Source organism: Alligator mississippiensis, chromosome 5 (genome assembly GCF_030867095.1).
Source record: "Alligator mississippiensis isolate rAllMis1 chromosome 5, rAllMis1, whole genome shotgun sequence".
Taxonomy (NCBI): Eukaryota; Metazoa; Chordata; order Crocodylia; family Alligatoridae; genus Alligator; species Alligator mississippiensis.
Genome location: NC_081828.1, coordinates 24,727,577 through 24,744,275, shown reverse-complemented (window position 1 = coordinate 24,744,275; position 16,699 = coordinate 24,727,577). Strand labels below are relative to the sequence as shown.

The 16,699-nt window shown below is 50.3% G+C and overlaps 1 protein-coding gene and 1 long non-coding RNA gene across 7 annotated transcripts in view; one reads left to right on the top strand and one right to left on the bottom strand.

The window, feature by feature from the left end:
* The window catches only part of ADGRL4 (adhesion G protein-coupled receptor L4), a 211,682-nt gene that overhangs the window by 80,290 nt on the left and 114,693 nt on the right, over positions 1 to 16,699 (top strand). The window lies entirely within an intron of this gene.
* The window catches only part of LOC109283566 (uncharacterized), a 38,309-nt gene that overhangs the window by 15,769 nt on the left and 5,841 nt on the right, over positions 1 to 16,699 (bottom strand). For both annotated transcript variants that reach the window (XR_002090772.2, XR_009462353.1), the window contains exon 2: positions 3,760 to 3,888. This is a non-coding gene — a long non-coding RNA (uncharacterized LOC109283566). The remainder of the gene's footprint in view (positions 1 to 3,759; positions 3,889 to 16,699) is intronic.

The window sequence follows — 16,699 nt, the reverse complement described above, 5'->3', positions numbered from 1 at the left end:
TTTTTGGGCACTAATGAGGCCTCCACCTCCCCTTATAGCCACAAAACAGCTTATGTTATGTTGTTGTTTTGACCAGTGGTTTTGGATGTGGCTATAAGGGGAGGTGGAGGCCTCATTAGTGCCCAGAAAGGGTGCAGCCACACAGGAGCTAGGGCACCAGCAGACAGGAGCCAGGGGCCCCGTAACTGGAATGGACAAATAAAGCTAGTTCCTCAAAGCCAGGTCTGATTCAGTGGGCCTAGGCTGGAAGGCCTAAGTATATTAAAGGGGCAGAGGCCGAGGAGGCCAAAGCCCCAGTAGAGGGAATGACATATCTGTAACACCCATGAGGTATGGGGTGTGGTAAAGGAGAGGATGTGAAGCCATGTAATTAGTCCTTAAGGGTTTGGGTGATTTGCCAGCCACAGTTGACTACAGAGGCCCAGCTAGGGGAATGGGATCAGTGAGACTGAAGTCTAGCAAAGGCCTGTGGGCGGCCTCCCCATATGTTATAAATACCATCAAGACATGGCAAGAGAGACAGGAGAGTGCCCTAGGGGTGGAGCAGGTTACAGTCACAGAGCCACCAGGGAGCATCACGGCCACCCCTGGGACCCCGGCCAGTTACAGTGAGTTAACCTTGTGCGTAAACTAGCTCTAACAACAGGGGGAGCAAATGCAACCATGTTTTGAACAGCCACTCTAGCACTTGTTTTTTTCTGCAGCAGAATATTGCTCCCAGTCTAGAACAAAAGCGTGCACACAACAATTGTTGATACACAGTTAAATGCAGCTATGCAGTTTATATCAGGAACTCTAAAAATTATGTCATTGCCATGACTTTCAGTCCTAGCGAGCATTGCTCCCTCACAGACCCACTGTGATGCTACATGCCTGAGGGAATACCATAAGGCTATTGGTAACCCAAACCTACCAATCAACAAGGACCTCACCATGCCACTGCCAGATAGGCTCAAGAAAACTCTTCTGGAAATATGCCACGAAGTGCCATGATGATAACAAGAGCACTGAAGAACAATGGAGGGAAGCCTGGGAAAATACTAACCTGCTGCAGAAATGCATGGCAGCAGACCCTACAATCCTCCAGCCAGGATTTGAGCTACCAAGAAAGATTTGGTCCTCCCTGAATCACATCCAGACACTTCATGGAAAATGTGGACACTTAATAAATGAAGAATTAAAGAGAGTCCAGGTTGAGATTGTGGTGCAATTTTTCAGACAGTGAAACACATTGTGAACGATTGTCCAATTAGATTATTTAATGGTGATCTAAAATCCATGCAGCTACTCCTGAAGCAGTGGAATGGTTATTAATTTTAGATATTAATCTATGAACGTAGTAATCCTAAAATATCACACAAAAGAAGAAGCAGCTGAGTTCCTTTCCACATTTACAGTTTATGCATCAAAAATAATTCACCAAAAATTAAGCCAACGGAATGCTAACATGGTACGGGGAAACTAAAAATATGCATATGTCTTAACAATAGCACCTGTGGGGTTAGGGAACCCAACCCATGTATTGTCTTCAGTAATCCCTTCCAGAAAACCTCCATGCAAAACATCCAACAGAGGATGCAACTCCAAACAGGTTAGCTAGTACCACAATCTGAGTTGGTGATGACATCACACTTCTCCACCTTGAGGGGAGGTATTATGTTTGTCTTCTTCCATTGCAGGTCCAGGATGAGCTCTTCACACAGTCTTTTATTTCAGGAAACCTTTTTTGGTTCTCCCAGTTCTGTGTTACTATTCTTTCCCACTGATAGTAATGAAGTGAAAAAGTGGCACTTGTCTGAATGAAGCTGCTTCAGAGAAATGCCCTGCAGAAATAACTGCTTGATTTTATTCCCTGGTCTCTATCTGTTGCTCTATTGCTGTGGCATCCAAAGTCCTATGAAGACACCAAGCCAAATCCATCTGGCTGTGTGACTACCAATACATGTACATCACCCTGTTTGTATAAAATATGCCACTGAGCTGTGTAGCCTCCAGGCTGCCTAACGGCAGTTCAAAAAAATAGCTGGAAAATACAAAGGAATGGTAGGATAAAGAGAGATTTCTCTTGGCAGTTTCTTTGTTGGACTCCAAGGTCCCAGAATTCCAGCAGCTTCCAGTAGGCATTCCCTGTGGACTGCAAGAACTAGCAAAAAACTGAGTGGTGAATACTGCAGCATGGGTAGATTCAGAAAGTGGCAGAGTCAATTCAAGCAAGTTCAGAGATCTGTAGACACAATGACTAATAAGGAACTTACCTCGAATTTATAGTGTGGATGCACTTCAGTTCATAGCTAATTTGTTGCACTGAAAATGAACAAATTAACCCACTGTAACAGCCATAGATGCAATTCACTCCTATAAATTCAAGGTACTGTATCCACCCTGTACATAATTCAACCCACATTTTGAAGTCCAATTTTAGAGAAAACAGCTTCTTCCTCAAATATGACAATATTCTACATTTACACATTCAATGTTTCTTTGAGAGTCAGCTGAAAATTAGGCAGATTGTGGGAGCCTAATTATAGGTTGATGTGGTGTATAAGTAGAGTGCAATTTTTCATCCTTTTTGACCTACAACAAGGTTGACTAAAAAGCAAAGCAATACAATACCTAAAATTTGATATGCACGGTCTCAGTTCAGAAGAATATTTTGGAAAGCTAATCTGATTTAAATCATTTCACTTATGTCTCTAAAACATTGTGCGGGAAAGCAAAAGGCATTAATGTTTGTAGTTTTACCTAGCACCTTGCACACATAATATAAAAATATTTTAAAGCAATATTTGAAGAAACTTTCCCCCATAGTGTGGATTTACAGGTATAAATACTTAAAGAATTAAAGTGACATGTAACATCATGCATTGATTTAACCATGAGAAAAATACCAGCATAAGGAGGCGGGTTAAAGGATTAGATGTTGAAATTGTAATTCTAAAATTTTTGTTTTTCTAGGTTTAGGTCCTGCTGTTATTATTAATTTAAACATTGTTTTTTTGTCCTTAAGGGCAATATTCTGTCTTCAAGATGGCTTTTATTGAAAGAATTTATTTTGTGGCAATTAAGCTGGAAATACATAGGGCTATAGTTGTCGTTATTTAATTAAACAATTGGAAAGTTTACTTTAAGTGACATTTAAAGTTTGAAGTTTCCAATGTTATTTTACCACATTCATCTGAGGCTTTAAATACTATGCTGCATTCAAGGAAGACCATGAAATTACAATTTTAAAATCCTGATAAGAATGGATTAGTTTTGTACCATTTTTAGATCTCATTACAATTTTTGTTGCAGGCCTAAGACTACAGATTGAGTATAAAGTATATTGGGCTTTAAATTCAATGATAAGTCATTGTTAGGACAGAGAATTTTGTGATAACACAGGCACAAGATTAATCCACTCTGATGACAGCCTTGCAAGTCTATCAGGAGCAGAACACAGCACAAGCTTTATCTATCCTATTGACAAGGACAGTAAGGAGAATGGGAAATGGAACAAAATTAGTCCATTTGCATGACAACTTACGTCTATAATCATATAGTTCCTCTCAAATCGTATACCAATGGACCATAAACAAAAGGCATAACCAAGACACATCATTTAAAATGATACTGTACACATCAACATTTCATGTCTCAGTGTGGAGAGCATAATCAGCAAATAAAAATTAACTTAATCTCAGCTGTAAACACAGAGGAGGTACACAGTACACAAAGTTATGCAAGTTTTCTTTCAAGTTCTGAATAAATCAAACTTACTGTATATTCACAAAGATAATATTTGGGGGATAGATCCTCAGCTGACATAAATCACCCCAGCTCCATTGCCTTCAGTAAATCCTATGTCTCTAAGGAAGCCCTCTTCTTGATAAGGAAGCTTTGAAAACCCTGAAAGAATGAGGTTTGGCAAACAATGTGAAATACGGATGTGCTAGTTTCCATTCTAAGTAATCCCTCTAAATTTAGTGGGTTTACACAAGTATGCATTTATTCATGTGCGTAAGAGTCTGCAGAATTGAGTCTATAGAATTATAATGGAGGAAATTCTAGTTTGAAAACTAGTAGGCTGCCATGACATCATTTAAATGAAGAGTTAACAAAGGTTGTCCCGCATATCATAAATATGGCTACACATATACTAGATATGTGTAACTGTTTTACTTAAATAACTGAAACAATATAAACTAAAACATAAACACCAAATAAATATGATGTCGTCACTGGGAAGCTCTTAAGTACGTTGCCTATGAGTCAAAATTAGAGTTATTTTAATTAGTCCTGAACCTTTGCACTTTCACTTCTAAACAATGGAATCCCAGTTTAATTTCCTTTTCACTTCAGCTACAGACATTTCCATGAAGGAAGTCATATATGAATATCTGCACGTCTGCAAATCCTTTCCCTGCTACCCCACAGAGAAACCCCTGAACTTTAAAACTCTAGTCTATGGTGTACTCAGTACTGATTATTTCACATACATAAAACAGAGGTATTTACTGGAAATAGTTATCTTAAAATATTTCGTCTGAGAATGTTTGATTTAATTAAGGAATATTTCAGTTTTTAAAGCACTAAGCCAGCAGAGCCACATAGGCAAACCATCTATTGAGTCTAGCCTCTGTAGAAGCCATTCATTTATTTAATAGTTGGCCTGGCTCTCAACGATCTTCACTTACTGAACTACCATAAGACTTATTTCAAATATGTATTTCTTGTTGCTTTTCCAGCATAATGCTACAAAGAACAAGCAATCAGTTTCAGTCCTGATTTTGGCAATCAGGCTCATAGCTAATTAGAGCTGGCTTCAAAACCTTAGAAGTACATTTCCAAAAGTTTGGGCAATTTATCTGAAACTTATGAAGGAGTCAAAGCATAAATTTGCTGAGCTACTATTAAAAGAAATTTAGCTTGAAGAACAACAATTATATTAGATGGTTGGGTGATGATCAGCAGAGATGAAAGTTTGTTACAGCTCTACTCTGTGTTGCAGAAATCAGCTCATAAGGTTATTTAGAAAGCTAAATAAGGTCTGATGGGCAGAGCACTGGGCTGGGACACAGGAAAGTAGGATTCTGTCCCAGTTCTGCAGTGTGAGTGACTGGGTAACACTGGGCCAACTACTCAGAGTCTTAATTTCCTCTGCCACTTTTTTATGTTTTCTTTTATAACAGAACAGTGTTTGTCTAATGCCTAGCATGACAGGGCCCCAGGCATGGCTGACACCTCTCCATCCTACTGTAACACAAATAATAATAATTTTGATGATGGCTTTTCTCTTCATAGTTACTAGTGCCTGTAGTACCTAACATGGTTTGCACTACACACAGTCATAACAATAGGGATAAATCAGGCTCCCCCCATGAAACTTTCGTCTAGTTTTGTACCAGCCCAAAATCTAGCTATACCTGATGATTTCATAGAGTTGAAGTACAGAAAATACCTTTTGTAAAGATATAGAAAAAAAAATCATATAATTTGTACTGCATCCTTATGCCTGTAAATCCCAGTTCTCCACTGATTTATGCCATACACTGCAAATTGGATTGTTTCTATAGTGCCAGCCAAGACAGCTTAGCCCTATAAGTTCAGGGTCCCGAAGGTTACAGAAGGAAGAGCAAGGTTTACCACAGTTTCTATAGCAGTGGTTCTCAACCTTTTTAGACTTAAAACACCCCTCATTGGATTCAAGGCACCCCTCATTAGGTGCTCATACCTTTTACTTATTTGTTGACTGCAGAAAAATAATAGAGCACTTCTTCTGTTGTAAAAAAGACTCAGAAAGACTACAACAGGTCAGAAAGTTTTTAACACTATATGGATTCCTATTTGAAACCTCTGGGTTTATCTTGTAAATTATGTTTGCACACCTAACAGTGCTAACATTGTGTAGCACCCCACAGCAACCTATTTGAGAATCACTGTTCTATGATGTAAGCCTATCTAATATAATAAGGAACAAAATTTGCAGATTATTAGCAAAGCTGAAGCAGAGTGGATATGTATAATTTATTTTGACCTATCCAGAAAATGTTAATAAAGTCCTTACGAGATGCTTTTAATAGATTTGTAACCATCTAATGAGATTGTGTGACTGATCATAAACTAGTTAGAAAATAAAAAGAAAGAACAGATAAAAACAGCCACTCTTCAGCTATGTAAGAAGTTGGTTGTGGGCTCCTAAGGATTTGTGTAAGAGCCAATCTTTTCCATTGTATTTGATTACATAGTTTGTAATTAGTGAGGTTTACCTTGTGGTTGTTATTGTTTGTTTTTTTCTACAATATTTTTTTTTAATTCCGAACTGTTTTGTGATTTATGAATTTCTTCATTGAATAAGTCTCAGTTCTCTTATGTGCTAAGTGCCAAATATCCTTATAGTGGCCAGAGATGTCGCGTATACAGGAATTCATTCTGACACAAATCTGGTGGAGATGGTTCTATTGCTGCCATCTTGGCAAGAAAGAATGGCAGAAACATGTTAGATATTTCAAAGCAGGCTGGGTAAATAGGGTTGCAAAACTCTCCAAGGGTAGGGCATAAACTGGGTTGTGTCTATGCAACTGTAATTTCTAAGCTGAACACCTACAAACCAGTGAACCACAATCAGTTCTTTGTGCTCCCCACTCCTTCCTCAATCTGAGTTCTGCTTAGGCAAGCAAAGAATCATGCCCTTAGCATGCAGATCATTAATGAATTGGAAGTATTCACTGTTTATTTGTAAAAAGTCTCATGGCAGGGCCCTAAAATACCAGCATATTGACTGGAGTATAACACCTAAACAGCAGTTGGCAACGTTTTTAGACTGTGGGTTGGAGTGACCCAGTTTGGGTCAGAGGCAGGGCAGTTCACAGACACTAGAACCCAGCCACTATAGCCACTCTTCCCTGTGGTGGCACAAGGAGAGTGCCTGCAGCGTTGTGGTTGCATGGGAAAGCAACTTCTGCCAAAGACCTCTACTGCCAAATGCCACCAAAGCCCACATCCAAGGACAGATCAAATGCTTCCATGGGCTATATGTTGCTGACCTCTAGCATAGAAGAACAGGAGGCAGCATGGTATAGTGAGTTGTGCACTGAATCAAGAGTGAGAAGCTGAACTCTACCCCTCCTTTTCCAATGGCCTGCCATGAATTCTTAAGCAACTCAATCACTGCCCTCTTTTCCCTCCCACCCTTTGTTGTCATGTCTATTTAGACTGAAAAGTTTTTATAATGAAGGTCCAGCCTTTACAGAGGTGTGGACTAAGTAAAACAAATGTTAATGTTCTAGTGAAGTACTTTCTACACCTCATCATTCCACCATTTCCATGGTCTTCCCCTTGGCCTCTTGCCCTCAATATGCCTGCTCAATATTCCATGTAGTTTTTCATCAGTATTTTCATGTGTCTAAACCACATCATCTTTTGTTTTCTACTTGGGCTTCCACCTATCCTGATTCAACATGCTTCTTACACCATAATTCCTCACTTGGTAGCTTCTTGATTTCCCCAGAATTGCCCTTAAACAGCTCACTAATGACATCATTAAAAGAGGTGGTTCCTAGGCATGTGCACCCGACTGCGCAGTTCTTACTGTGCAGTCATTTAGTATTTGCTTTAGCTTTAGCAAGTACTAAATGACTGCACAGTAAACACCAGTACGATGCAATAGGGGTGTGCGAAGCGGGCCATATTCAATTCAGATTTGGCCTGATTAGGGGGACAGTGTTTCACTTCATTAATTCGGATCACTGTCCCAATTCGATTCATCCAAATCTGAAGATTCGACGCTGATTCAGAGAATCAGTGATTCACTCATAGACACATCTTTAAATGTTTTTTCTACATACCTCGAGGTTCCAGGTGCAGCTCATGAATGCTGAGATGGTGAGGTGGATGGAGCATCCCACAGGAGCACGGGGGGGCCCCCCACATGCTCGGCAGTGGACCTGGAAGTGGACTGGAAATACTTCCAGTCCAGTTCTGGGTCTGCTGCTGAGTGCATGGGGGACCCACCCCACGCCTTCTTGGCTCAGTGATCAGCCGAGAAGGGACCCTGGGTGCCCACCCCAGACCCAGGAGGCACCAGTCATTGAACCCCCACACACTTCACAATGGACCCAGAAGTGGACGGGACATGCTTCTGGTCCACTGCCGAGCACACTGGGGACCCCCCTGCACTCCCATGGGATGCTCCATCCACCCAACCTTCTTAGCATTCACGAGCTGCCTGGTACATTGGGGTATGTAGAAAAAACATTTATAGCTGTGTCTATGTCTGAATCACTGAATCTTTCCGAATCAATTCAGTAGGTTCCGATTCAATTCAGAGAGAATAAAGGGTCTCCTGATTCAATTTGGATTTGGAAATTTGGCTGCCAAATTGGGCCAAATCTCCACCGAATTGAATCAGCAGCCGAAGCGTCGCACAGCCCTAGTGTGCAGTCCCAGTGCTGCATGGGTCATTTTCGACCCTACTGCAAAGTAGCAGTGGCATTACAGTTTGTGCCCACTGACACTGTCATTGTAGCGACAAGCTATGTCACCATAGCTCGTTGCTACAGCAACATAGCATCTCATGTAGATGTGCCCACTGAGAAGTAATTACAGCAGAAAAATGGTGCCAAGATAGGAAGAGATGGTAGAGTCAGCATATTGCCAGATCCATTGAGAGGCTCCAGTTGCCAGTAGTCAAGTTCCTGGCTTTCATTATAACTAATCTGAACTGATTTGGTTGTATGAAACAGCTATAAAACCACTTGTACCTAACTGATATCAAGTTCCTCCTATATGTGAAGACCTATGGGTACCACACAATTCCTGGAAGGAGAATTTAGCATCTCACAAGGTTGGGGCATTTCCAAAGGGATACTGGTATAGCCATAATACTTTGATCCATTACAGCATGAAATGTGAGGATTTCATGTGAACATACTGTTTGAATTTTACCGTATGTGACTATTTGTATATTGAAGCTTAATGTGAATTTTTTGCATGTATTTGCACTAGTAAATCCTGAGTACTTGATTGTTTGCAGAAAGTGAAAAAGAAATGGTCACGAAGGCTGTCAAAATGAAATTTACTTTTGACTTCAAATGAATATTCATGAATAATTTCCTCTACTATTTGCTCACCACTCATATTTAATGATCTGGGAAATGGGATGAATAACAAGGCAGTGAAATTTGCTGACAATACAAAAATATTAAAGTTAATATAAAACAAGGAGCAAAGTAAGGGATTTCAGAGGGAGCTAATAAAACCTGGGTGACTGAATAACAAGATACCAGATAAAGTTCAGTGCAGACAAATACAAGATAATGAACACTGGAAGAAATCATTTGAACTACTTGTACATATTGATGGGGCGTGAATTAGCTGTAACCTCTCTGGAGAAGATCCAGGTTTTAGCATGGTTGTAGTGAACAACAGTAGTCAGAAAGCAAACAAGATAAAATTCATTCTTGTGTCAAGTTCTGGCCTATGCACCACTTAAGTCTTATTCAAGTCTATTTTAGTAGGACTTAATTAGTACCTATGACTTTGCCCAGGAGTGAATTTTAAAGAGTAAATGGAGAAAAATGTCACTAGCTTTGACAAATCCTGCATTGACTTACAGCCTGTAGTAGGTGATGCAGTCACATTCTCATTTTGATTATTGCATTCAATCTAATCAAGCTGAAAGTTGACTCATAAAGGACTTAGAATACAAAAGATCTGGAGAAGAGCAACAGATAAGATCAGTGTCCTAAAGGAAGAAGTTTAGATTTAAAAGAGTATTTTTGTTTAGCTTGAAACCCAGAAAAATAATATGGGCATATGAAAAAAAAGTATAATGTAATGACAGGCAACTCTCATGGCTTTGAGATTTTTTAGGATATAACTGGATACAATAACAACACATATAGAAATGATGACAACACATATACATGCACACATGAAATTTAAGATCACAGTATATTGGCTTTTTACATACAGACTATTTTAATAGATCTTGTTTGTTTAGCTTTTGACAGGGCACATTTATAGCCATTCATGTTGGATATGATGGCAGATTCTAAACTGCCATGGAGCATGGTTAATTGTCGTGTTGTTTGGAAGTTCAGATTAAACTATAGGGCTAGAGGTAATATTATTTTCAGGTATTCCTGCAAGCAACCAAAAAATGAGAAGGTAAATGATGCTTAAGAAAGACTTTAACTTTTAAGAGACCTTTATTCCCCGAAGGGTGATGACTCGGAGCCAGTAAAAAGCATGTACAAGGATGCCCGAAGCTCTGGGCCTCATGGACAAGGCCTGGGCTCATGGCCTGCAAGGCCTGCCCGTACACTCTAGACAAAAACAAAAAACAACCAACACAACGAACATAAGGACTATTTACAGTATTTACAGTTCTGCCAGCAGGGACACCCATGGAGGCCTCCGGGGTTGACCCGCACGAGCAAAAGTCCAGGGCCTCGGCCCACTTGACGCGTCTCTGCGGCTTGAGCAGCCGGTGGCATCACAGAACGAGGATCAGGCGTCCCGCCTCGACTCAGCACAGCACCCCCTCGAGGGCCCAGCGCTCCTCAAAGGCGGGCACCGTCCGCCGGAGGACAGCGTGCTCAAACTCGAGCGAGAGGCGGGCCCGCACCAGCAGGCGGAAGAGCTGCAGGGCGTCGACCATCCCGGTGCCGCTGAGCTGGTTTCGCCGGCTCTTCAGGGTGGCCATCTTGGCCTGGCCCAGCAGGAAGTTGGCCAGGCTGACCGTGGCCCGCTCGGCTGCCCGGTATGGAAAGGAGTGGACGTAGGCGTCTTCGGAGAAGTCTCGGCCCAGTACCCGAAGCAGTGCGCCCAGGGCGGCAAAGAGAGGCTGCAGCCGGGGGCAGTCGAGGAAGGCGTGGAAAATGTCCTCGTCCAGCACCCCCGGGCAGAAGGGGCAGGCCGCCGAGGCCGCTGGGTCCAAGTGACGCACAAAGGTGCCGGTGGCCAGGATGCCGTGCACGAGCCGCCACTGCAGGTCGCCGGTCTTCTTGGCGATGGGCGCCTTATACAGCGTGCGCCACGCCAGGGTCCCGGGCCGCGCCAGGCGCCGCTGCCACGCGGTGTCAGGGCGGCCGGCGAGCACCTGGGCGTGCCGGGTGCGCACCACCCACATGTAGAGGCCCTTGCGGGGCAGGGTGCCAAAAGGGCAGCCCGTATTGCTGCTGGGGGGCACCGGGAGCCTGAGCAGCGTGTTGGGCCGCTCGGCCAGCTCGCCGGGTACCGCTGGGATGACGGGTAGCGGTGGGAAGACGTCTTCTGCGGCGTCTGCGGTGGGGAGGGGCCGGCGAGTCTGGAGATGGGCTTCCAGGGCGGTCGCTGCCTCCGTCGGAAGGGCGGCCCTAACGGCCCGCAGAAGCCGCCCCGCGGTGCGGACGGAGCGCATCGCCAGCCGGGCAGCCAGGGCCTCGGGTGACAGCCAGTCCGACCGAGCGGGGTCCAGGAGGTGCTCCAGGCGGGTGGAGCGCGCCTCGACGAGAGCTGCCGTGAGGCTGGCGGAGGCCAGGCTCGGCACGACACGGTGCAGGGCCGGGTTGTGGACCAAGGGCTCTCGAAGGAGCTGCGGGAACCGCAGGTGCCTGGCCTGGGGACAGAGATGGAAGGCCGCCCGCCAGGCCCGCACCACGCTGCGGTAGAACGGGGGAAGGACCGCCCCGTTCAGGAAGGTGAGGTCCAGTTGAAACAGCTCCCGGTCAAAGCCGAGGCCCCCCACTCGCCGCAGGAATCGGCACGCCAGCTGTCGCCACGGGAGGTGGCCTTCGGTGTACAGGAGCCGCTGGAGGGCCTGCAGCCGATAGGCGGCCACCCTGCTGGCCAGATCGATCAAGCCCTGGCCCCCCTCGCCGGTGGGCAGGTAGAGGGCAGCTCGTGGGAGCCAGTGGCGTCCGTCCCACAGGAAATCGACCAGGAGCCGCTGCAGTCTCTCCAGTAGCTCCGGCGGAGGGTCCAGCACCGTGCAGCGGTGCCACAGGGTGGCCACCGCCAGGTTATTGATGACGAGGACGCGCCCCCGGTAGGAAAGGCTGGGCAGGCGCCAGCGCCACCGCTGCAGGCGGGCCTCCACTCCCTCCTCGAGGCCGTCCCAGTTGCGCGCCATGAAGGTCGTCGGCCCCAGGAACACGCCCAAGACCTTGAGGCCCTCGCGGCGCCAGGCGAGGCCCCCCGGCAAGTCCGGCGGAGGCCTGCCAGTCCATGCGCCAAGCAGCAGAGTGTCACTCTTGCCCCAGTTGATGCGGGCGGAGGAGGCGCGCTCGTAGGCCCGCTGGCAATCTGCCAGAGCCCGCACGTCTTCCTGGGTGGCGAGGAAGACGGTGACGTCGTCCGCATAGGCCAACAGCCGGAGACGAGGGCCAGCGGACGGGCCCGTGGCCGATGGCAGGGCCACCCCACTCAGGCGGTGGCGCAGCGCGTGTAACAGCGGCTCGATGGCCAGGGCGTAGAGCATGCCCGACAGCGGACAGCCCTGGCGAATGCCCCTGCGTGCGGGGAACGGAGCGCAAAGCACCCCATTCACCTTGAGCAGGCTGGAAATGTCCCGGTACAAGACCCGGAGGGCCCCGGTGAAGAGGGGCCCAAAGCCAAAGGCCTCCAGCGTGCGGAAGAGGTAGGCGTGGCCCACGCGGTCAAAGGCCTTCTCCTGGTCGAGAGAGAGGAGGCCGACGTCGAGGCCAAAGAGCTCGCTAGCCGTGAGCAGGTCCCGCAGCAGGAACAGGTTGTCTTGTATGGTCCTGCCCGGCACGCAGTAGCTCTGCTCGGGCCCGGTGAGAGAGGCCATGACCGCGCGGAGGCGGGTGGCCAGCGCTTTGGCCAGAATCTTGTAGTCCGCGCACAGCAGGGAGACCGGCCGCCAGTTCTTCATGTAGCCCAGGTCTCCCTTCTTGGGCAGCAGGGTCAGCACCACTCGGCGGCAGCTGATCGGCAAGACCTTGTCGGCGAGGCTCTCCTGGAAAACGCGCAGGAGGCTGGGGCCGAGGAGAGGCCAGAAGGTCTTGTAGAACTCGGCAGGCAGCCCGTCGAGGCCCGGGGCTTTGCCGGAGGCGAGGCCGGCCGTGGCGGCCGCCAGCTCTTCCAGGGACAAGTCCCGCTCCAGCTCGCCAGCCTCCAGGGCATCGAGACGCGGTAGGCCCTCGTGGAGTTCCCGCGTGGCCTCGGGCAACGACGGCTCGGCCGCGAACAGGTCGCGATAGAAGGCTACGGCACGTTCGCGGACTTCGCCCGGCTCTGTAATGACCCGGCCCTCAGGAGTCTTGAGATGGTCCAAGACTTTGCTCGCTGCCCGCCGCCGCTCCAGGTCGAAAAAGAAGCGGGTCGGGGCGTCGGTTTCCACCAGCTCCTGGCAGCGGGCGCGGATCCTCGCGCCGCGGGCCGCGCTCTCCGCCAAGTCGCGCAGGCATTTCCTGCGGAGCCGGAGGCTCTCGCTCAGTGCTGCGTCGCTGCCAGCGGCCAGCAGAGCAGCCTCGAGCTCCGCCACGTCCTCCTCCAACTCCCGGATACGGCGGCGCGTCTCGTTCGCGGCCAGCTGGGTGTACTGCTGGCAGAAGGCTCGGGTCTGGACCTTGCCCACGTCCCACCACAGCTTCCAGGAGGAGTGGCTCGGTCTCGCAGCTTCCCACCTCCGCCAAAAGTGGGCAAAGCAGTCCCGGAAATAAGAGTCCTGGAGCAGACTAATGTTCAAACACCAATACGGTGCCCGTGCACAGGCTCTCCCCGGCAGGCTCAGTTCGCTGAAGGCCAGGCCATGATCTGATAGACCCGAGGGAGCGATGCGGCTGCTGCGCAGGAGTGGCAGGTGGTGCCTGGTGATATAAAGGCGGTCGAGGCGAGCCATGGTGAGACCGCCGGCACTCATCTTGGCCCAGGTGTACTGGCGCGCATCGGGATGCAGGGCTCGCCAGACGTCCACGAGGTCTGCCCCCTCCAGGGCAGCTTGCAGCTTGCGAGCAGAGGGCAGGTGGGGCTCAGGCCCTGTGCGGTCGAGGCGCGGGGCAGTGGTGCAATTGAAATCGCCCCCGAGGAGGAGCAGGTCATCATCCTCGCTAGCGTCGCGCAGGAGGGCAGCCAAGCTCTCAAAGAAAGCGACCCTCTCCTGGCCATCGGAGGGCGCGTAGATGTTGACGAGCAGCAGACGGTGTTGCGCGAGGGTGACGCGGACGGTCAGCAGGCGGCCAGGGACGACCTCCCGCGGCACCGCCGCGTCAAGCTGCAGCTGCGGCGATAAGAGTGTCGCGACCCCCGCGCGGAGGTTGGTGCCGTGGCTCAGGAACACCTGTCCTCGCCAGGCAGCCCGCCAGGCCGCCTGGTTGAACCTGTCAGAGTGGGTCTCTTGTAGGAAGGCGATGGCCAGCCTCTTCTGTCGCAGGAGCTCCAGGATGGCCTCGCGCTTCACCGCGTCTCGACAGCCGTTGACTTTGAAGGTGCCAATGGTTGTGGCTGCCATGGGGGTGGGTGTGGGAGAGGAGGAGCAAAGCAGAGTGCGGGTGGAAAAGCGATCACCCAAGAGCAGAGCAAGGCAATACAGACAGGTCAGGGAAGGCCTACTGTGCCCTACTCTAGTCGAGGGACCCGCCCAGGCCCCACTCCACTCTCACCCTCTGGGCAAGCTTGTCCAGACGGTAGGCCATCTGACGTGTGCCCCGATCTTGCTTCATGAGCTTGACTGCCGCCCTGGCAGCCTTGACAAACACTTTGGGATCCGCACACCACTGGGTGATGTGCCCCGCTACATTTTTCTGCCCCTTGGTTAGCTTCAGCAAGGACAGGAGTCCCCCATAGTCAGGAGAGACCCAGGGGGGCTCCGCCAGCTTGGGGTGGATGTTGCCTACGGAAGAGCGGCGAGGCCGCACCCCCGGCGGGAGCTCGCCCGCAACTGCAGCGTCGACCCCCTCGATGTCCAGGCACATCAGCCGCCTCTCGTCGTCCGAGTCGAGGACCGGCTCCGCGAAGACATTCCCTGTCTTCTTGGGGGGGGAGGGGCCATCCCGCTCACGACGTCTCTTGCGAGACTCCGAGAGCTGGATCTCCATCTCGCTAACTTCCCCATCTGCTCCGGTAGGCTGGGGCGTGACCAAAGGGGCAGCGGGCTCTCCCGCCACCCCCGGGGCCAGGCCACCGGAAGAGAGACATTCGCCACTATCCCTGCTGCCGCCTGACTCCGGAGGCTGGGGGACAGGCGAGGGGAGGGGGACCCCTGAAGGCCCCTCCCCCCCACCCGCTAAGTCTGCCTCGTCGGTGGCTACATCCGACGGGGCGGGTGGTGTGGCAGCCGGAACGGGGTCCGGCTCTGTAGTGGGGGGGTCCTCGGCACTGGCCGAGGAGGGGGTCTGTCAGGGATGGGGTGTCCTGAGAGGCCCCCCTCATCTCCCTCTCTTTGTCGGGTGGTAGGGAGGATGCCCGAGCCCCATCATCCGATGAGGCTCCAGCACCACAGTCCCCGGCCACCCCAGCCACTTCGGCCGGGGCAGGCAGGGGGCAAGGGGAGGCGTCCGCCTCTCCACCCGGTGGGGCTGCCGCACCGAGGGCAGGGAGCGCCACAGACGGGGGAGGGGGCGGTGGGGCCATGGTAGTAGCACCAGCCCCTCGGCTGGACGATGGCTTCCCGCTGGAGACCCCGGTCCCCTGAGATGGAATGGGGGGGGGAAGGAGGTCGGGAGGAAGAGCTCCCAGCCTCCCTGGGCCTGCCGCGTGCCCCAGAGGTCGACGCGCCGTCTTTCGGCGCTGCCGCAGGCGGCGATGGTCCGGCCGCCTTGCCCCGAGGGCACTGCGCGGCCAGGTGGGAGGAGCCCCCGCACTTGAAGCACGTGGTCTCTCCCACAAACAGATAGATAATAAACCGCCGCCCCTCGAGCGTGAGGCTCAGGGAACGAGGCAGCGACTGGGGGCCCTCCTTGAGGAGCATGAAGACCTGCCTCTGAAAGGACAGGATGTGCTTGCCCTGAGGGTTCTTGTTTCCCATCGGCAGGCGGCGAAAAGGACTCGCAGGAACCCCATAGGCCTCGAGTCCCCTGGCCAGCTCCCGATCGGAAACGTGCGGTGGGACGTTGGAAATCACCACCCTCACTGCCTGAGTCTCTAGGGGCGTGACAGGGTAGTGGATGCCCGCAATGTCCAGGCCCTCCGCACACACCCTGTCAACCAAGGCGGGCTTGCTCAAATAGATCATCGGGACCGTGTTCACGCGCCCCGCGTAGCGGATGGTACGCCATCCCAGGAGGGCGGCCAGAGCCTCCACGCAAGCCTCGAGCCCCACATGGAGAGGGGCATGAACCCTTAGGCCATGAGACAGTGGGAGGTCCTGAGAGACATCCTCATGCCAGCTGCCAGGCGTAGGAGCTGCCATTCCTCGCCAGGACAGGGTTAAACTGCGAAGCGCAGCAAAAAAAAAAAAAAAGCCTCAGGCTGACACGGGGGACTGGGACTGGGAGGGGGCTGGAAACGCCCCAAAATCGGCCTGAGGGGGGGCAGAGCAACCCCGCAGGGGCTCAGGGCAAGCCCCAAGGCAGGGGCAGATGGCAGGGACCAAGGGAAGGGGCCCTGGGGGAGGGAGGCAGCAGAAATCAAAGGGAGAACTCAGGCGGGGGTGGGGGAGGGGCAGAGGCAGAGGCAGACGAGGCTGCCAGAGCCCAGGGGAAAAAGGCTCAGAAAGTGGGGGGAAGGGGCAGGGAGGGGGTCCCCAGGGACAGGGTGGGGAGAGGCAAGGGTTTTT